Source organism: Clinocottus analis, unplaced genomic scaffold (assembly GCF_023055335.1).
Source record: "Clinocottus analis isolate CAN_PGR_092001 unplaced genomic scaffold, fCliAna1.0.p SCAF_23, whole genome shotgun sequence".
NCBI lineage: Eukaryota > Metazoa > Chordata > Actinopteri > Perciformes > Cottidae > Clinocottus > Clinocottus analis.
In genome coordinates, this window is record NW_027175965.1 from 12,625 (window position 1) to 34,609 (window position 21,985).

Sequence of the window (21,985 nt, forward strand, 5' to 3'; positions counted from 1 at the left end):
TCATCAAAAACTGACTTTGTGACATCTCATCTGCGTCTCATATTATAATATTACACTATTCTGTGCCACCTTTTGCCAAACTACTAGATAAAAAAGTCATTGATATAATATTGAGCATGGATTTAGGGACTGGTTTGAATTTCATCTTCTGGAATGTAAAAATGTGTGCTTTTTTTGTTTGAAAGCACACAAGGAAAACACGTTAGAGTGTCAAAACAAGCAAAACAAAAAGGAACCAACGTCGGTGTGCTCGCGCCGACTGGTTTGTATTTGTGAGGCAGAACATAAGCGATGGTCACCGGGGTAAAGAGGCACCGAGGCAGCAGGAGAGGCAGGAAGATTTAAGCCTGGCAGAAACACACACAGATAGCAGCGGTCCACACAGAGCGGGATGGCTTGTCTTCTGACAAAGTGACAGAGCCTGGCATCTGATTAGCCAGGGCTGAAGAGAGGAGAGGATTTTGATGTTTATCCAGGTCCAGGGATGATGATCATGGCAGGTTCAGACCTCTGTGGTGGGCTTGGACGGCGAGCAAGGGAATGGCAGTGCTTTGGTTATGAACCAGGACATTCCCCTGGCTTTCACACACACACACACACACACACACACACACACACACACACACACACACACACACACACACACACAGCAGGGCTACAGAATGTCGAACAGTCCGAATCACAGAGTCAACAAGCTGTAAAGTGAAGAAGTCATAAATGTTCAGTGTTTATCTTCAGGCTGAGAAACCTCGCACCTCACTGATAATGTGTGTGTTTCAGGAAGGCCTCGAACTCTGTGGCGAGACCGAGTCGTGGCTTGACACTCCCTGAACACACACAAACACACACGTCTCCGTCCTATTTAAATAGTGGCTGTCGAATTTCACAACCAGCTCATAAAGGACGCAGAACCGCATTGAGGTCTACGGGAAAATAAATCACAGCTGTTTGCGTAACTTGTGTGTGTGTGTGTGTGTGTGTGTGTGTGTGTGTGTGTGTGTGTGTGTGTGAGTATATGCAAGTGTACGAAAGGTAAAGAAAGTGTGACATTACAGAGACCCAATAAGAAACTGAAGATTTTTACGTCCACCAGATTGTGTGCATTTGCTTATTATTGCATTGAAAACCGTAAAGATGAATTTTTGAAAAAAAGACATGCTTCCACTTCCACTGTAAATGTACAATCAGCGTGCCATTTCATACGGCCATTTATCAAGCCTCCATCAACTAGAAAACACAAAGATGAGACATAATAGTGCAGCGGACAAACATAGAAGACACATTTTGATTCATAAACAAAACGAAACAAAATAAAACTTTGATGGAAAACAGCAATATCGAGCTGCTAACTCCCTATACACTCTTGGAAAGGTTTCTAAAAATGTTCTGAATAGAACGAGGAAAGTGTAATATATTATATTTTTTCGCTCTAGAAGGGGGCACCTTCACATACTTTACTTTATTCTTCAGTATTCAGTATTGCTTAAAAATAAGGTTGTTTTTTTCTTTCCCGGTAGAGATGCTTTTCTTAAGCAAATGATTTGAGTGATTCTTCCACTAGTTTGTGGCGCATGCAACAGATGACAACATCTGTCTATGCTGGATACATGCAGTGTGTGTGTGTGTGTGTGTGTGTGTGTGTGGGTGTGTGTGTGTGTGTGTGCACTTCTCATCGCCAGCAGATTCATATTGACAGAATATGTTCTTGTGAACTGCTGCTGTGTTGGCATTTATTATTTCGCCAGTGCATTCCTGTGATTATCATAATGTATGAATGTGAAAGTGCGTCTGTGTGTGTGTGTGTGTGTGTGTGTGTGTGAGCTCCAAGCTGTCATGTTTTAGCCTCCTACAGTTAACATCTGCTACATTTAGTGCTGCCATGTCGCTCTGTGATACACACACACACACTGTCTAATAGAATAAAAAATCACACGGCGCCACAGTTTATCATGTAACACACACACACACACACACACACACACACACACACACACACACACACACACACACACACACACACACACACACACACACACATTATTGAGTCAACCAGTGTACCAACCAGTGACACCTGTGCTGAATATACAGGACTTGAATATGAATCATTTAAGGAGACAGTTTATGTTTATTATCTGCACAGTGATTATAACATGAAAATCATTTATATATAGTGACCCACTGTGTGTTTTCACCTTCTAATCTCTTGAGTTTGATGGAGTTGTGTGTCTCTGATCACATCCAGATGACAAGGCTCCACAAACAGCTTCTTGATGACTTTTCTTTGACTTAGCTTTTCTTTTCTGGACAATTAAAAGGTTTTTGGACCGGGTACTTCAATACTCTCAAAGTAGCTAAAAACCACTCTGCTCTCGCTCTCTCTCACACACGGACGACTGTACAATCCAATCTTCATAACAGCTTTACACCTATTAGCTCTGATGTGGAAAACTATACATGACTCCACTGATGTTCACATCATCAGCCCCAATACCAAATATTTCTGGGCTCTCGAGCCCAAACAATGCCGGCATCTGCTGGCGGACCACTTCTTTAATGGAAAACTCTCTCTCTGTCTCTGTCCTTCGCTCGCCCATCCAGGCACTAATGTAAATGAAAAGCAGTGGGACGGGGTGTGTTGTTAATGTGTGGACAGGGACAAAAAGCCGGGATCTTGGGGTATTGTATTGGCCCTGTGACACACATCCCAACCTCAACACACACACACACACACGCACACACGCTCCTCCTCCTCTTCCCTCTCCTCTATTGATGGCCCCTCAAAATCAATAAAAATGATCTTGGGAGTCCATCCACCATTTGGCTGCATCATCTTGGAAGTGCCTTCTTTAGGATATGGCGGCCATACTGTACAATGGGCCAGCCGAGCGCGGGTAATTTGCCATTGATTTCTCCCCCTCCCTCTCTCCTCCTGACTCACCGCCGCTAGTCACTGCACACAACACACAAAACTAACTTCATCATACAGCCTGTTAATGCACACGCACAATAACCCTCTTTTCTCCTGCCCTCTGGTAATTTCACTCTTTCTTTATCTGTTTCGCTCTCTCTCTCGTTCCTCCTTTATCTCGTTCGTCCTCCCCTCGCTTTGTGCTCCGGCCCTATTCCTGAAATCTCTTCACAGGTCACTGTTCCTTCAGTCAGTAATGGACGACTTGTGCAAATGTTGTTTGTGCGCAACCTGTTTTTCTTCTTTTCTTCCCATCACTCTACCTCTTTTTCTCAAGTGAACATCCCACAAATTGACCCATTTCTGATATTTTCCCAGTAACGTCTTATTTATTTCTATTTTATACCGTCAACTTTTTAAAGTTTCAAGGCAAATTGTTATTTTTTTTTTCTCAACCTCAGATCTCTCAAAATGAGCATTTTATCGGATAACCTTTGTTTTCTTTATGTTTCTGAGATAGCTTTCTGTTGTGAACACTTCAATCTAGAATTGCATGACTGATGATGTACACTCATTTTTTAATGCTTTATTTAGCTAAATACACTTATTGATTAAACCACAAATCAAAAGCCTTGCAGTTTATTTGGTGTCACTAAAATTTGGATTTCACAAAAACAATCAGGTCCAGTTCTTATTCCTTAGAATTTTAATCGCCACGTACATCTCACTGAAATAATGATGACAATCAGCACGTATATTCCATACAATACCATAACTAAAATATTCAACGGTTTTGTCTCTAGATTTGATAATGAGTCTTAATTTAGCCAAAGTGATATAAACCTGTGTGACTCATTGTGGTGACAAAGCCTTAAAAGAAAGTGATTAACCACCATCACTGCATAATGGTTATACAATATATCCCCTGGTGAAATGTCCTTCAAGTTAAGAGCTTCTCTCTGGTGGTCGAGCAAATCAAACTAAATCACTGTGGCCTCAAAGGAATTTCCTCTTTCCAAACCCAAGCATAAAAAAACAGAACGTCAGGCCGGATTATGTGAACCAGATCCTCACATTGTCCTGACATGGAGATGTATCAGATTTATTTTTGGCTAGTCATCCAAAAAGCTCATTACAAATAGTTGCACCAAATCAGTATTCTATTGTCTTTGCTTGAGTTTAACTTGACAAATGATTCACGAGACGAAATGCCAACTTTACTTTAAGTTTCGCACGGGACACGGTGTATCAAGAGAACTAAATAAAGCCTTGGAGGTCTCGTTCATAGTTAATATAGATGAAAACACAACGGACCTTTTGGTGACCTTCCCCATGAAGGGAGCACACGTGATTGAGCCTCGGTACCGGCCTCATTCACATTAACAGTGAAAGGAAAATGCATTAACGCATTTTACAACTTTAAGGAACTAAATATTGAATTACAATTTAAGTGTTCGTATTGCAAAGTTGATTTATCTAAAAAAAAACAACTGTTCCCTAAATTACAATTATCTCTAACCCAATGTATGTCTGTTATGTTACTGAGGTGACAAAACGTCATCAAAAAAAACTTTTGGTGCCAAATGAGACACCAATGCTGGAGCCCAGAGGACTGAGACCAGGCTGGAGCAAACAAAGGATGTTGTTCCAATTTATACTCCGGGAACTGGTCTCAATAGTTTTAAAAGTCTGCTTTTTCTCCCCGTGAATTTTTTTAATCTGTTTTTGGGGGGAGTCTTTCCTGATCCGATGTGAGGTCCCGACACAGGGATGTCGTATCTGTACAGATTGTAAAGCCCTCTGAGGCAAATTTGTCATTTGTAATTCTTTGCTATGTAACATAACCTGAATTAAATTGAATTGAAAAGTCAAAAAGTTTCAGATTGTGTCATTAAGATTACATTTTTACATTTGCATTACTGCCAATGGCGTTGGTGCAACATTTATGTTCAAACACACACACACGCACACACATATATATACACACACACACACACACACACACACACACACACACACACACACACACACACACAGACAGAGACAACTGTCAGTCAGTCTTTGAGAGTAGTGTGTTGTTTGTTAAGTCTGACACTTTGCCTCAGCCGCTCTAAGCCTATTACTGTATTCTTTCTCTGCTGTTCACAACACACACGCGCACACACACACACACTCACACACACACGGTGGTGCTATCACTAAGACCTTATTCAATAAGCCCAGCATATCCTCCAGCCATATCGCACATCATTTTCACACACACACGATATCTGAACCATTTTTTTCCAGAGTGGTGTTGTCGTCGCTGTTTGTTGAGAGTATCATTTACAGCCAAAGTGTTTGAAGAAAGACACCTCTCCTGTGGGGCGTGTGTGTGTGTGTGTGTCTCTTTAGAGTGGGGCTTTGCTGCTCCTGACACCGTTATCAGCTCTCGTCGAATGTATTTCTTATCGAGGTGGAGGTGTGGAGGGGGAGGGGGGGTGACCGGCGACCGACAATACAAGCTTATCAAACGTCCTCAGCCACGATTCGGCCTGTCACTCAAGACCCATGTGCACGCTCACATGCGCACACACACACACACACACATATATATATATATATATATATATATATATATATATATATATATATACAAAAACACACAGACAGCCAGCCTTTTCTGATTGATAGATGGCTTTCCCGACAAATAGAAAGCTGGGATCAACATCCTCGTGGAGCCTTTTTACCTTACACACTCGTGCAGTGGTTTAACGTATGTAAGTGTATGTGTGTGTGTGTGTGTGTGTGTGTTTGTGTGTGTGTGTGTGTGTGTGTGTGTGTGTGTGTGTGTGTGTGTGTGTGTGTGCATGTGTGCGAGAGAGAACATTCCAGGGTAACAAAGGTGGGATTAGGGATGCATTAGTTGGCCGTGGAGCGAGAGGCCTGTCAATAACTGCAGCCAGAATAAACCCTGAAACCTCGATAAGAAGACAAAGGACGGGCCAGATAGCAGCAAGCAGAGAGAGAGAGAGAGAGAGAGAGAGAGAGAGGGAGAGAGAGAGGGGAGAGGAGGATCAATAGAGGGAGAGAGGAGGGGTGTGACACAGATGGATGGATGGATGGAGAGGCAGAGAGGGGATCAATATCGAGAAACAGGAGGAGAAAGTTTTCACAAAGACAAGTGGAGCGGTGAGGTTGTGTGAGGATGAAGGGGCTGAGGGAGAGGAGGAGGATGCTGGAGAAGATGCTGAGAGTCGGGATGCAGGTTAAAAGCAGGGTTTGCCTGAGAAGGGTGAGAGTGATTGCTGTAATGTTGTTTTACATCCCTGTTTCAGGTATTTAAACGATTTTCTTTACACTTTTGTACATTCCCCAGAAATGTGAGTCTGACTGAATCAGAAGTTGTTCTTGACTTCTGCTTTTGGGTCTAGGAGGCCTCATGACTCATCACCTGTATTACCCTTGTCTTTACTTTCAGTGACAAAAAGAACAAAACCAAAACAACTATAATGTGCCTTCACATTGCTCTGTGTTCTTAAAATAAAGATGTGTTTGTTTTCATCACATTCATGTAATCCGGCATGCGAGTTCAGCTACTTGTCCCCCCAAAAAGTCCACATTTTGGTGATAAGAGTCTTGCCCAAGGAGACATTGACGTGGTCCAGCAGAACTGAGCATCGAATCACCGGTCCTTGAATTGATGGACGCTTTTTTTGATGCTTTTAAATGTTTGCAGTACTGAAAGATGCTGCAACGTCTTTAAAGTACAATGGCCGATTGAGATGTTCCCGTAAGAGCCTCGTCTCTTAATTAACTCAGCAGACATCCTTCTGAGGACCACAGAGAGAAACAGCCTTCACTGTCTCGTGAACACGCTCTTTTCAGGGAAAGTTTGATCCAAGGTCATTGTCAGAGGATCCTCGATCGGATGGTGGCCGTCCGCTCTTGCTTCATACTCGTCTTCGAATGTGAAATCACTAATTTACAATCAATGGATTCACAGTCCCTCCACCCCCACCACTCGTGACTTAAGAGTTAACTTATACAATATGTTCTATCTTATCTAAGTCCCCAGTCCAAACAGCCCAAATCGTAATCTTTCACTTTCTGTTTGTCTCGTTTTTTTTCTTCCTTTGACCAGCCTCGATACATTTGTGTTATATTGAGGCTCTGACATGTTGATTCATACATAAGACAAAAGGAAAATTGGGATAATATAATACCACTTTATTCAAACGCAGTTCTAGTTCAGATGAACGCAGTAGTACCAAGACCACGTTGTGATGATCTCTGCCTTCAGGGACAAATATTTGACTCCATCGTGTGTGGTTATAGCATTTGTTCTCATCAATCTGGATTTGAAGGCGTCTTTCTAATATTCTGCCTAATCCAAGCAGAATATCTCTGGGCATCCCACCCGATGAGCTGTGCTTTGATGGAGACAGAGCTAAAGAACTCGGCGGTATATGCTTTTTATCATCCCACCAAAGACGTGCCATCTTGAATTGGAGGTTGAAAAGCGGTGGGCTCTAAGTCACAACAATGCTACAGGGGCTTGAACCAATGACAACAGGGCAGCGGCACATGGGGGGAAGAGAGAGAGGTGTGTGTGTGTGTGTGGAGGTGGGGGGGGGGGGGTGTAATTGTTTCACCGGGCTCTCATTAATTAATTTCCTTCTTTCACTTACACTGGAAACACTACATAGGTCTGGGAGGTATAGGTAATGATACATGCATACTGAGAGGGAGAGAGAGGGAGAGGGAGAGGCTGAGAGAGCATCCTGTTGCCGTCAGCGAGCAGCTAGCTGTCACACAAAGACACAATGAGGCCCGGCAACAAACAGCCACTTAAAAAAACAGCCTGGCAACAGAGAGCAAATTCAATTAGAGAAGTAATTAGTAGATACAGGGCCAGGCAGCGGGCTGCCGCGACGCCACAACACAGGAATTAATAGGCACGGATAGGAGGAGGACGCTGTCATAATTAAGAGGCAATCACCTATGTCAATGAATACCTTTTTAAAAAAAACACACACTCACACACACACACAGCCCCTCCAACGCAAAACTATTAATTCAGTTATCAAAAAAAATATTTCGGGAGATGATTAATACAGCAAATTCATTTTAAAAGACTAATTTCTGGAAAGATAGCAAGACAATTGCACATAATGTACTCCGCTTGGCATTTATATTGCTAATTAAATTTGTTCTTTCTGATAATTTGTGGAAGGCTTGCCCCCTCGCCTCCCCTCCCTCCACCCCGCGAGTGTGTGTATGTTTGCTTCTTCTGGAGTTGTGAACCAATGGAGGCGGTGTTGCAGCAGTGAATACACAGCAGAGGGCCGTGTCTCCCAACGCCTCTCCGCAAAAAAAAAAAAAAAAACTCTGCCACGCATGGACGGGAAAAACAACACGAGCACACAAAAAAAAGCAACAGAAAAAAAACTTGCCGTTTCTTTCCCTTCACCCTCCCCCTGTATTCATCTCCCCCTCCCTCCCCCCCGACACCACCTCCTCTCCCCACAACGCCGCAGATACACAAAAGACCCGGCAATTAAATTAAGACGATAAGGATGGGAAATAAATCAGCAGGTTATTGATTGATTCGTCTCTCTCTCGGGGCGCAGGGCGGTGGCAGCTATCATTGCACACCAACAGCTCCTCTATCGCAAACTAATTACTCTGTTCCTGAAATCCCTCAGATGAGACACCGAGGTTTCATACAACAGATAGAGAGGCTTTGCACAGACAGAGAGGCGAAGACAGACGGAGGGATCTGACGGATTAGAGAACCATCAGAGAGTGTAAACAACAAGAGGAGTGTTTCTTCTGGGTTGCCTCGGTGTCTGACACGCAATAAGTGACGAGGCTGTTTGTGTCGCGGCCTCGATGTCGCGCTAATGTCAGCGCTGAAGTGAGAATGTAGCCTCAGGTTTGTGAAAGGAATGCAGCTAACGCAGGAACAAACACACGCCGGGTTACTGGCCACACACCTGCAGGTCGGTAGCTCTACTTCAGCTGGAACTTTGTGTGGACATATTTAAAAGTCACTTCACACTACTTTATTGGGCCTTCATGGGGAACCTGCCATGCAGCAGCTATTAGAAAATACAAACACTATGTGGACAACGGAGAGCATCATGAAGTAAATTCGACATACAAGGTATTTAACATAATAACGTTACATTATAATGCAAAGTCATTTCATTTTTGGCTGAGAATGAATTTTCATGCAAATGGAACAAAGCCACTTCACCTTATTACTTCAGTACACTGGCCACCTACCTCACACTTTTACATATTTACACTCCAGTCCGTGCACTTTATCCTTATTTTAACTATATTTTGTATCCTGTAGATCCGAATGTAAATATTCAGTACTGTAAATATTCATGCTCCCTTTTTATTGCACTCTATTTCATGTTAAATGTTTACTGTTAAATGTTACGCACCTCTCGCCAGGACATATTCCTTGTAAGTGTAAACATACTTGGCAATAAATGGTTCTGATTCTGAAGAGATTTGGCATCCTTTAGGTTCTCATTGTAGACAGATTAAGCCATCAGGAATGTGTAGAGCACAACCTTTCTGGTCTACGATCACGTAAAATGAAATGTCTGCCTGTGAGACATCGTCACAGGTGTCATATGTCCATGAGTTATGTGTTAATATTAGTATTTCAGTGAGATTTATGCGAGACAGCATGATCGTCTTACCATCCCTTAGATACTTTGAGACCCTTAGGAGGAGTCCTGACCCCAAACAAACACTACACACCAAACACACTTCTACACTCAGGTGGGAAGGTTTTCCCCACAATTTGCTGCTGAATTTAGCTCCTGTAAAATGTTCATCTGACTTCAAATCTCCACTTTATGTCTCAAAGCCGCAAACTATTTTGAACCAAAATAATCTGAAGGTTTTAAAAATGCTTTTTTTTCCTTCTAAACTTCCACCAACCCTTGAAAGGTTAAATGGTGAACAAATGGTTCAGAAATCCCTCAGAAGAAGTCCGGTAGATCCTGGTCTATTTATTCTATGCATATTTATTTAATGAGAAAGTAAGAACACCAAACCAACAAAGACACTCTGGATGAAAAATATTTCCTGTTGCCTCAACAGGCTGAATTTTCACACCAGAGAGAAATAACTTTACAAGTTATTTCATCTTGAATGTAGCAAGGCCACGTTGAGACCGGGGTGCAGGCTGTGATGATGAGCTGAGTCTCCACATCTTTTAAATACAGATTTAGTTTCTCCGGCTCGGTTAAAAAACGGGAGATCTCCATACGCAGAATTTACATATTCATCTGTGACAGTTGGGGGGTTATATTTGGAGCCCCATTTTGGAGCAATGTGAGAAAAAAAAAATCCATTTAGCCATATCATCACCTACGATCGGGACTCATAAGCCTGGCAATGGGGCTGAGAGGGGAGGATAACACTAATATGGCCTCAGATTTCTATGCGGGACTAGTTAATGCTATTTACTGAAGAAGGTAGATGATCGACTGGGGAGCAGAGAGGAGAAGGGAGGGAAGGAGATGGACATTAAGTGGCCTTCGGAGTCCGCCGGTTGCTGCTTTGAGAGCCAATTACCAAGCTAATGGAGTTAATGCCAGAGATGAGATGCGCTCGGGAGATGAGTGAGCAGAGAGGATAGCGGGGATGCCTGACACAGAGACAAACTGCAGCGGAGAGAACGATTAGTGTTTGTTAATCTGATGGGCAAATCATTTAAGCATCAAACATACTGTAACACATTCGGAAAGAAACCAAAAACGGGGGGTTTGGAGGGGCAAGGAGGCGCAAAACACGTGGCGCGGGCGAGATCTGTCTCGGTTTCATGATCCGTCGTGTTAGGCTGCAGATTAAAAGTGTGATCTCCGGGCTTATAAACGATTTAGCCAATTACAAACGTTATCTAAAAACGCTTTAATTTACCATTCAGAGCTGCAACAGGGGCCCTCGGAGCCGTCAATGAGGGTGATTAGAGCCCAGATTGCTGCTTCGGAAAAAAAAGGCTCCAAACATCTGCTGTCAGAGTGACTTGGAGACGTCGACGCGAGGAAGAAAAAAAAAAAAGTGTCCTTCAGAGCCCGGCATGCGATTGGAGAGGAGAGCCGAGGAGAGGAGAGGGGAGGAAGAAGGAGGGAAGAGAAGAAGAGGACAAGATGAGGGAAAAGAGGAAAGAAGAAGTGGAAAGACCTGAGTTGGTCGGCTGCCAGCTAGCTCAGTGTGACAGGGAAGGCCCATCTGCGCTCCCCGACACTCAAGATGGCAGATGTAGAAGCAGATTGATTTTCATTCAGCTGTCGTGATACACAAGTGGGGAAAAAGAAGAAAAAAAAACACTCGCGAGCGCACACGCACACACATAGACACACACACAATCATGGCGTTTGAGAGCTCTGTCAAGTGCCTGGGCTGCTGTTGGCTGTCGGTCTACCAAGCTGTTTCTCTCCTTCCTGTAATTTCCTCATTCTCCATCCCTCCCTCCCTCTCTCTCTCTCTCCCTCTCTTCCTCCCTCCCATCACTCTCTCTCTCTCAACGAGCGCGAGCAGAATCTGAACGCCACATCTGGCGCTCAAATTAAATCATTTACAGTCCATAGAGAGACGTGCGTTTAGTGACAATACAGCCGGTGGGGAATCAGTGTGTTTTCTCTAAGCTGTGACACCGTCGTCTCCTCCGGCTTCTGATTAGATGTCACCGCTGCCGCTGTTCAGATGTGCGAGACGTGTTTCCTCGCTGCCCCGTTATAAATCGGAAGGGTTGAGAATGTCATGGAGGGAGCTGATCATCTGGCGGAGGCGCCTCTGACACCTGCACTGCGTTCTCTTTGTGTCACGGGTTACATCTGCATGTCTCTTTACTTTCATCAGGTTTTAGATTTGTTTGGGGATGCAAAATAACACGAGTGAATCAGGATAAATGACGCTCTTCTTCTCTTACTTCCACATATGTTTACAAGGTCTCACTTTGTGTATCGGTTTGAGGTCAGGAGCTCACATGCGTGGAGTGATTCAGAGGTATGAAAGTGAGTCTCACAGAAAGTCTTTGAGGAATCTGTTCACACCCAAAGTGCAAAACAGACTTGATCCGAAAAGGGACCCGAGGACAGTCAGACTCTGTCCCAATGCACCAGAGGACAATACAACCTTATCTAGATGATGATGAACCCAAGACTCCAATAGAGAAAGAACCCCCCCGCCTCCACAGGGGCAGCGACATGAGACTCCACCAATTAAAAAGCTGCTGCACTCAAACAGAGCTCTTCACACTATTTTGTGTCAAAGAGCAAATGTTTCTCCTGTAATGATTATCATGCACCTCTTGATAGCTCGGATCCACTCAGGTATTTCATATATCGACCAAAGAGCTGAGATGCAGAAGGTCACAGCGATTAGACTGGATATCATTTGGACCTCGGCTCAGGTTTGATTTTAAGAACACATTGGATGCTGTCAAAACTGCTGCCTTGAGCACGGGAGCCCAGATCTCAGGGGAAACATTTACTGTTTGCATTATTTTTGTCAAACATTGTTTGATTTAATGAGTTGGGTCATTATTGTAGCCCACAATCTGAACAACTACAACTCATTCAGCCGGTACTTCCTGCCTGCACACAGCTCTGAACAGGGAGATATCTGATTATATCTGGCTAGCAGCAAACAGCGCAGCCAACGGAAACAGTGCTGACAGAGGAAACAGTTTCCTCCTGAGGGCGGGTGTCACATTTGGTGTTACATTTCCGAGACAATGTGGTCCCTCCACTTTGGGTTGGCGGAGACGTGATAGGAAATGAGGGGAGAAATAATGTGCAACGAAGCTCCAAGGTCAAACCCCAAGGACACCAGAGCACTCCGCATCAGGGTTAACTGTTCATGTTATTCTCAGGATGATTATAAATATATCAAGCATCCGTAGCATAAAAAAGTGCCTTTGATTACTGTCATAGGTTAATTTGAAATTTAGTATATAATACCAACCCATTAGCATCACATTTTAGCTTGTCTTAAGAAAACAAGATTTCAGGATTCAATAACAGACTTAATGAGTTGTTCAGAGAAAAAGGTATGACAGCAACGCAGTCCCATTAAAAGCACAAAACACACTTCCACACACTGACTGCTGTGCATAATCTGTCCAAACCCTCCAGAAGTGAACAATAATGGCCACCGGAGTTCTGTCAATCAGCTAAAACGACACTAATAGAACATTCCACTCGCTGCTAACCGCCTTCAGCTGCAGTCAACCGCGGCTCTGTCAATGGCTGATTCTGGCCTAATAAAATCATGAAACATTTCTTCTTTTTTCTCCCTCCAAGACTTCATAAACATGTCGTTTTGGGGAGATTTTTCGGGATACCCAATAGAAGGCTATTGACTCGCAGCTCGGCCTGGGAACGGACTGACTCCTGTGAAATCCCTATAAAATATGAGACTGCTGGTCATCCATCATTATAGTCAGACAGCACAGACCTTTGTTTGTCCGGCACCGGCCAGCACTGCACTGGTCTGGCTGTTGGCGGGACTGTAATGTGTGTATGTGTGTGTGTGAGTGTGAGAGAGAGACAGCTGAAACAGAAACAGTGCGAAACAGAAAGCTGTGTGTGTGTGTGCGAGAGGGAAGCAGTTGACCTTGTGTCAATTAGGAGCCCGTATCGTTCCATTCCCCAGGGGCGAGGCTGCCTCTGAGACATTAAATCATTTCATTCACTTCAAACTGATCCCGCTGTTTCTCCCCCTCCTCACACTCCGCCTGCGTCTGAAAGCTCCCGCTGCCCGCCCGACATTCTGGCTGAACCGCAGATGAAAGTAGCTGCAACCGAAGCGGCCGCGATGCTGCAGCGATGCCCTGTTTAAAACAGGGGAAGAAGTAAAAGAGCAATCATCCTTCAACAGATGCCCCACATGTTTTTATTTGATCAACTTACTGATGTTTATGCGGTTCATTTAGAGGACAAAGGGGATGCAATGGAAAGCTGAAATCATGGACAAAATTGAGCGAGACATATCTCGTGCTGTTATTTTTTAAACAGAGGCTGTTTTAGTTTGCAAAATATCTCCAAAACGTAAATTAAATTTGGTGGAATGTTGATTGTGTTGCGATACATATTTGGTGTGCATTTTCAATAAGGTTCACACACAAATCCATATAGTTCTGCTACACATTTCTGCTTTTTTTTCCATGAGCCCCCTACCTTTATTTGGGTTTAACATGTTTCACGTTTACATTACGTACATATTTGTGTGCTCCATATGGGGTTCAGAGCATAACTAGTGCCTCCACATGGCTGTCAGTTAGCAGCGCGACTATCGCGTAACAGTGCAGACGACGGTAACAGTGCTGCTGGAGCAAATGTGTTTGATGGGAGGGGACCTGACGGTGAGCTCTACTACATTCATGTTGGACTTCCAACACAAGCTGAAAACGCGTAAAAGGAAAGCCACGTTTCATCAGCAGGAAAAAGTTGATTGTATAATGTGCTCACATGTTGTGTGTTGTGTTAAATACCAAACAGATGGCACACACAGACAAACTAAAGTAACTTTTATGAAGTGTACTTCCGTTGAGATGTTGATTCATTTTGCATACACACACACTCATTTAGAGTGTATCACACACACTTAGTCGTTGTTAAACTTCATGCAAATTCTTAAACTGATTTAGTAATAAATCCCATATTTCCGATCGTTGTTTGTTGGTGGCAGACTCCAAATCAGCTTTTCCATAAAATCCTCTGACAAAATGTGACAAACTATTGTTGTTCTTTGTCTCCATATCACTCTAATCCTCTTTCTCCCTCTCCCTCTCTTTCTGTCTCTCCATCCCTACATCCGCACTCCCCAACCGCAGGGAAAGGCCTCAGTACTGACCGATGTGAGCAACACACACACACACACACACACACACACACACACACACACACACACACAGCTATGGTCGGCTCTGTGGGTCTTACTGGGGGGCTAAGCTGTGTGGTCACATTTTACATACGTGTGTGTTTCCGTGTTAAATGGAGAGTTGGCCTGGGTGTCACTGGATTTTGGCTGTGTGTGTGTGTTTGTGTGTCTCTGTGTGTGTCTGTGTGGGGTGTTTGTGTGTGTGGGGGGGAGTAACAGTAGATGGTCTTGGCCGGACTTCGGAGAAGGCTCGCCGGATTTGGCTATTCTGGCTGTGAGTGTAACTTGTTGGCACACGCTAAGGTTGATTGGGAATGCTGTATTCATACATGTGCATGCTTGCATGTGTGTTTGCATATGTTTGTGTGTGTGTGTGTGTGTGTGTTTGGCTGTTGTCGCAGGTATGCTGCAGATCAGTTTAAGCCGTCTAAACCTTTTGTTGAGCAATACAACCTTCCTCTCTCATCTCTCATGACCTCTTTGTTTGATGGTCTATATCTGTACTACGACTAATATGCACCCACTTGGAGGACTAATACTCTGTGTTGTGCCTCCATTTTATTTTTCTCATTGAGGTACTGTTAGAAAAATTTACTCGACACTTGGTGGTAAAATCATTAAAACAGGAACATTTATTCGTTGCAAGGAAGGAGCAGAGTCAGAAGTACAACATGATAGACAAATTGCATATCTAAGACTGCTCACAGATCTCTCAAAGAACCACCTCTTAAATACTCATCACGACCACTAACAGAAACCCTCATGACGTCTTCGGCCTAACCGTGAACCTTTCCCCTCGTCCCATAGAGCGGTTTGTGAGAAACGGTCATATGATAACAAAGGAACTGCTCGTTCTTTTAGACAGAAACCTACAGATTCCCTGCAATCAGGAGACATGCTGAGTGTGTGTGTAAGATTAAACAGAGACAGTAAGATGAGAAGTCTGAATATAACAGTGAAATAGTAAATGATTTGGCGTGAATAATTTTTTTCTTCCAACAGGTACTATGCAAAGCTATGGAGGGAGCAACACACACGGACGGACGCACGCACATACACGCACACACACAAACACACATACTCACACAAACACACACACACACACACACGCACACACAGAGCAAGGAACCAGCTTTGTGAAACTATACAAACTGCAACACAGTGGCTGAAAATCACAGACAAACACAATTAACATGTGTTGGTTAAGAAAAAATAAAATAAGGTAAGTTCATTGTTTATACAGAAATTCATTCAGAATTACACCTGCTAAAACAGTGCCGGTGGTCCACATAACCACATAATGTGCGACCACCCTGCTACGTTGACGCGAGCTCAGGCAACCATCATCACGTCAAGCTTCGGTATCATGACGCTGATTATGTAAAACCTCATATCACAAAACAGCAACAAAATAGCGAATGGAGAGAAAAGGTCCAGCCACTGATGGATGGATGTAACCATGACACACCGCAACCTTCTCAGCAGCGGTTGCTACGAGCAACAGGATTATCATCTCAAACCAACCGATGAAAGTGACACCTTTCACGAAACCCCTGTCATTTGATCCATTGAGGAGCGCGTTAAAGCTTTCAGTTACCAAATATGAATCCAATAGTTAAGAAAGATGTCCATCCTTTCACACCAGCGCTGAGAACATGTTTCATTCTTTCCATATAGTGATGAAACTCCATCAGCTGCACTTTGGCTTAATTAACAGGTCATCTTTGAGAAAAGCGACACAGTTCAACATGTCTACTCCTCCAGAGCCGTGAGACTAATTATAATTTCAACAATAAATCAGAGGGCTCTCTCCCACCATTGTCGTTCAAACGCTTGTCTCCAGATTACAATATTGATCTTGGAAATTGTTTTCCATGCAGCTTTCGCTTCATTAAAGTTGATTAGCGCAAATACAAAAGTGTCAATAAGTCTGTTTATTCTCAGAAGCGTTCCCTGGGCTGCGGCCTCGCCGCCGCTGATTAAAGTGGATTTAGAGCTTGTTGCTTTTGATCAAAGTCCAGCTGATATCAGAATCGCGGACCGGCTAAGCTCTCAGAGCCAAATCCATAATAATACTCTTACACCACCCACAACAAAGAGGCAGCCGACGCAAGTAAATAAACGTAGGCAGAAAATATCACTGGAGGACCCCTCCCACCGGAGTAAAATAATACGGCTGAATACAAACTGCCATAATTGGTCAGAGAATTAGGTTGACAAGAGACGGGAGTTGGACAGTAAATCCATTCAGCTCATCTGTTTACAATTGGAGCTTTTGGAGAAAAGATTAGCGTCACACAGAGTTATGGATTCGTAAAATTATTTTACTTTACTTTTTATTGATCTCTCAACTGCAAAAACAACAACAAAAAACTCCACAACCTGAAAAAAAAGCTTTAGATTTCCGACCAAAAATATGATTATGATACCGAGTTTGCATATCAGTGTTTTTGCGTGGAGGCTTTTATTAGCTGAGCTGGCTCTTCAAAAGCAGTTTTGTAACAAGCTGTAAGTACTCTTAGCTCTCTTAAATGTGCTGCATTCACTTTCCCTCTCAATATTGTCTCCCTCAACGCTGACCCCCAGCAGCTGCACAGCGGGGATGCTGGAAGACTAAGGTGCAGTGTCTTAATGTACAATACAAGAGATGTAACCTCGAAAGAAAACACACATACACATACACACACACACACACACACACACACACACACACACACACACACACACCCTCTCACACACACTCTCTCTCTTCTCCATCCATGGGGTCGCCTCGCCTCCTCTTAGGGAGCGATAAAGTTTTCTCCGTCAGCCTCTTAAGTGTCTGGCCTTCAGCTATATTACCTTCCTCTTCTCATCCCTCCACCACATCTTAATGTGTTTGATAAAACATCAGGCATGGAGGGAAGGGCATGAGGCGGATGATGTGCTTTTTTTTTTGTTGGCCAAAACAGGCATCAGCTAAGGCACGAGGATAAAGGCCCGAGTCCGCTCTGTCCGTCTCTCCGAGTCCGTCCGCACACTTAAGAGGCCGTCCGACTCCTTTTCAAAGCCAGCCACTCTCGTCGGACCGCTGCATCTCAGGGCTTTTGTCCCCTCATCCTCTCCCCCCCCCCCCCCCCCAACACACACCCCCACAATCTCACAATCTCCCCATCCCACCACCGCAGCCACCCACCCTCGCCTCTCGGGCCGCTGCTGAGTGTCTGTAATGGCCCAGACGAGGAGAGCGGGGGGGGGAGGGGCTAAGGAAGTGAGAGAAATGGAGGAATGGAGCGAGAGAAAAAGAGAGTGTGCGGGAGGAACTGGAGGGTGAAGAAAAGGAAGGGACAAAAGGAGGAGAGAGGGAAGTGAGGGAGAGAGTGGTGGCGGAGGAGAGATGGGAGACACAGGAGTGAGATGCGCGAGGGGGGGGGGGGGGGGTCGAGTCTTTAGGAGGAAGCCAGGCGGCACTAAGCGTCTCTGTCGCTGCGCAGTCAGGCCTGTCTCCCCCCTGGCCACCAAAACCTTCCCTCCTCCTTCTCCTCCTACTCCCCCACGCCGCATCCCATCCTGACCACGCTGCACTCCTCCGCTTCATCCTCTCATCCTGGCACACTCGCACTTTCAGCTGATTTTGCTACACTTATAAGGACTCTCCATTGCCTTGTTTAAACCTTTTGAACCCGATGCCCGTCTTCACTCACGGCCTTGTGGCCTGGTCGGTACATGTCTGAGGCAGCCGGGCCGCATGCTAAAATGAGGGCGCGTTTGGCTTCTCAGGAATGCCATCACTGGGCATGCAAGTGGTACTATGTATATCATGGAGTACTTTATATGTGAAAGGTACAACTTTTTTTCTGGAAAGTTTTGGTTTCCTTGAGGCCTCTTGAGGAAACATTTCTGATTCCTGACCTTCAGCTTTATGAATAAAACAAACTTGACTTTTCAAAAACAAAAATGTGAACACTCGTAAGAAGAGCAGCAGAATGTAAACTCTGTCACTCTGGATGTGGCGCAACATCTTTGCATTGCTCAACAGCACAAAACACTGAAGAGGGGAATGTAGATTAAACAGTCACAGACAATAATCATAACGATGACTTATACATTGATGCTAAACACGTTTATAAGACACAGGAACAAAATCAACCTTTAAATTGTGATCAACTTCTCAATTTAGCGCAACATCTTCTGCAATGCAAAATAGAATAATAGTGCTGTTCTTCAAGTATATATATATATATATATATATATATATATATATATATATATATATATATATATATATATATATATATATATAGTTTACAGATATATAGATATAGATAGATATAGATGCAGCTAAAGCTAAAGTTTCTGATAATTAAAAAAAAACCTCTTCAAAAGATATAAATAAAAAAAATACTAATTGTAAAGAGGCTAATAAGCATCTCCACCGTTTGTTTCCAAAAAATAGCAACATACAAAATATATCTAAATTATACATATCGATTTCTCTGAAACACAAAATCACAATTTGTTTGTAACCAACTTCAGTCTTCCTGGTCCTCACAGATATTGAAACACAAAGAGTGCACACACACACACACACACACACACACACACACACACACACACACACACACACACACACACACACACACACACACAGTCCTCAGGACTAATTGCTAGATTGGAGCAGATTTTCTAGTTCAGTTCAGGGCTGTAATTGTGAGGCAAGCAGGAGGAATGACAGGGCTTCAAGCTGAGAGGACAAATCACCAGGGGCGGCCGATTAGACTGCACTGATGTTCACATGTCTGTGTGTGTGTGTGTGTGTGTGTGTGTGTGTGTGTGTGTGTGTGTGTGTGTGTGTGTGTGTGTTGAGGGTGAGGGGTTAAGCCAACCATCTCTCAATTCCAGGTTTCCGTGGCACCGACCCCAAACTGCCACACACACACACACACACACACACACACACACACGCACCACATTGACCCTGTCAAGCCCACAGTTCTGCTGTGAGTGCTTCTTTCTCAGAAAGATCATAAGGAATATGAAGACTCCATAAACGCACAATGTTATATTCACCCTGTGCAAAGTGTTAAAAGAAAAAGGTATTTACAGTGATATAGAATACACATTGAGCTTGTTTTTAACTTCATAACTGTTTAATTAGTACATCCAGTGCGGCCTGCAGGTCAGGAGTAGAGGTTCAAGTACAAATACCAAGCATTTAAATATGACACACTCCCTCCAACCGGGTTGTGAGTATGCGGTGTGTGTTTGTTTCTTTAAACCAGTTGTTTGTCACGCGAGTTATTACTCAGTCAAGTCGACGACTCTTTCCTAAACCGAACTAAGTGGTTTAAAAGAGATATAATGAGTGTATATTGAGTAGAGAGTGTTGTGTCTGTAGAGGGTCACAGTTTGAAGCTGCTTTATTCGACACATTGCTGTGGAACCAAGGTATACTAATAACATACTAATAACCCTTTGAGTCTTGAGTATGCCGTTCTTGTGCACTGTTCTCCCATAATGCAAAGGGATGCAACCCAGATAAGAACTGTTTCAAACTGCTAATATGACATGGTATCACTCCACTACGACTCAAACACCAACAGAGGTCACCTGGAAGCAGAGTCGGAGGAAAAGAAAGATCAGCATCGACTCCATCACAGCTCCACCTCTCCTCAGACTCAGCAGGACAGGAAAGAGACATGCGGAGGGAGACCGCAGCGACGGCAACACACACACAGACACACACACACAAAAACGCACACACACACACACACACACACACACAAACAGACAGAGACCTCACTCTGAGCAGTCCAACAGGCGCTTTGCTCGCAGATAAATCTGCATGAAAACACTAGCGCAGTGAGCAACGCCTGTGTGGAAACTCCTCTCGGCCTGTGACAGCTATTCCTCACATTCTCCACATCTGTACCCACACCTGGAATGAATAGCCTGTTTTTCGAGAAAAGTCACCTTTGGATTATCCGTTCCTTTTTATTCTCTCTCTCTTTATCTCAGACAGCCAATCAAACCATTGCTGTGTCGCTTACACGGTCACAGAGTCAGTCGATCATTCAGCCCATCTTTCAATCAGCTTACCTTGCAGTGATGTCATGGTTGCCGTTATGACAAGGCATACGGTCCTGTTGTCTGATTGGACGCTGGCCTCTGTCCAAATTAGCATTACATCCATGACAGGAGAAGCAAAAGACTCCCCTTGTCTCTTTTTCTGCCCATACTGTGGTGTCTGGTTGTCTTGCTTACTCGTCTCACCTCAAGCCATGTCTAGTTCTTTCATCTTCACTGGTTTATACTCTTCAGCCTCAGAAACTGTCCTTTCTTACACTCATACACCAGAAAATGTATATATTTCAGTCCATTTTAACCCCAGTCTCAGTTGACTCACAGTTCTTCCTCACGTCCTTCCCTACCTGGCCTCCTCCTCTTCCTCCTCTTCCTCCTAAGCCTCCTCCTCCTCCATTTGACACTTTCTCCTCACCTTATCCCTCATCTCCAACATGCCTGGCATTCCTCTCCCAGCTATAGCACCTTAATTCCCGGCCTCTCCTCTGCCTCCCTGTCCCTCACCTTTCTCCCACCTTCGTTCCCCGTGCCCACCACACCCCGTCGCCCTCCCACCTCCACACACTTTTCTGCCCCCGGCCCGCCATCTCCCCAGCCTCAGAGCTCCTGCCCCGGCCTCGGTTCTCCCGGTCCCTGCCTCTCCTCCAGCCTGCCTTCCCCTTCACTCTGCCTCCCTCAGCCCCAGCCTTCTGCTCAGTGTTCAAGGGGAGAGCCAGCTAGGAATGCTGTGGCTCTAGACGTTTTGTCCAAGCCCTAGGTCTCTTTCACTGAGGCAAGATTAGTTCATACAAAAACTCAACAATACACCACTGAAAGCCATTGTTGATATTCAACATTTTTCACATAGCGGAGCAGAATAGACAATGCGGCAGCCGGGAAAGCCCGAAGCGGACTAGCAGGGTTGATGGCTGATGGTATCTCAGCTGAGAGAGGGCCTTAATCCCTTTTATACACACACAAGTACACACACACTCAACAGCATGGAGACAGCAAAATCAATACTGCGCTCTCTCGCTATGTCTGTGTGTGGATCAGTGGGTGGGTCTGATAGTGAGAAAAAAAAGAGAATAGTACTGTTTGTACCTCTGTGTGTGTGTGTGTGTGTGTGTGTGTGCGCGC

General features: G+C 44.2%; 1 long non-coding RNA gene across 2 annotated transcripts in view; it reads right to left on the reverse strand.

Annotated features, from left to right (window-relative positions):
• The window catches only part of LOC137793618 (uncharacterized), a 31,189-nt gene extending 9,770 nt beyond the window's left edge, over positions 1 to 21,419 (reverse strand). For both annotated transcript variants that reach the window (XR_011078226.1, XR_011078227.1), the window contains exon 1: positions 20,882 to 21,419. This is a non-coding gene — a long non-coding RNA (uncharacterized lncRNA). The remainder of the gene's footprint in view (positions 1 to 20,881) is intronic.
• Between the last annotated feature and the right edge of the window lie 566 nt (positions 21,420 to 21,985).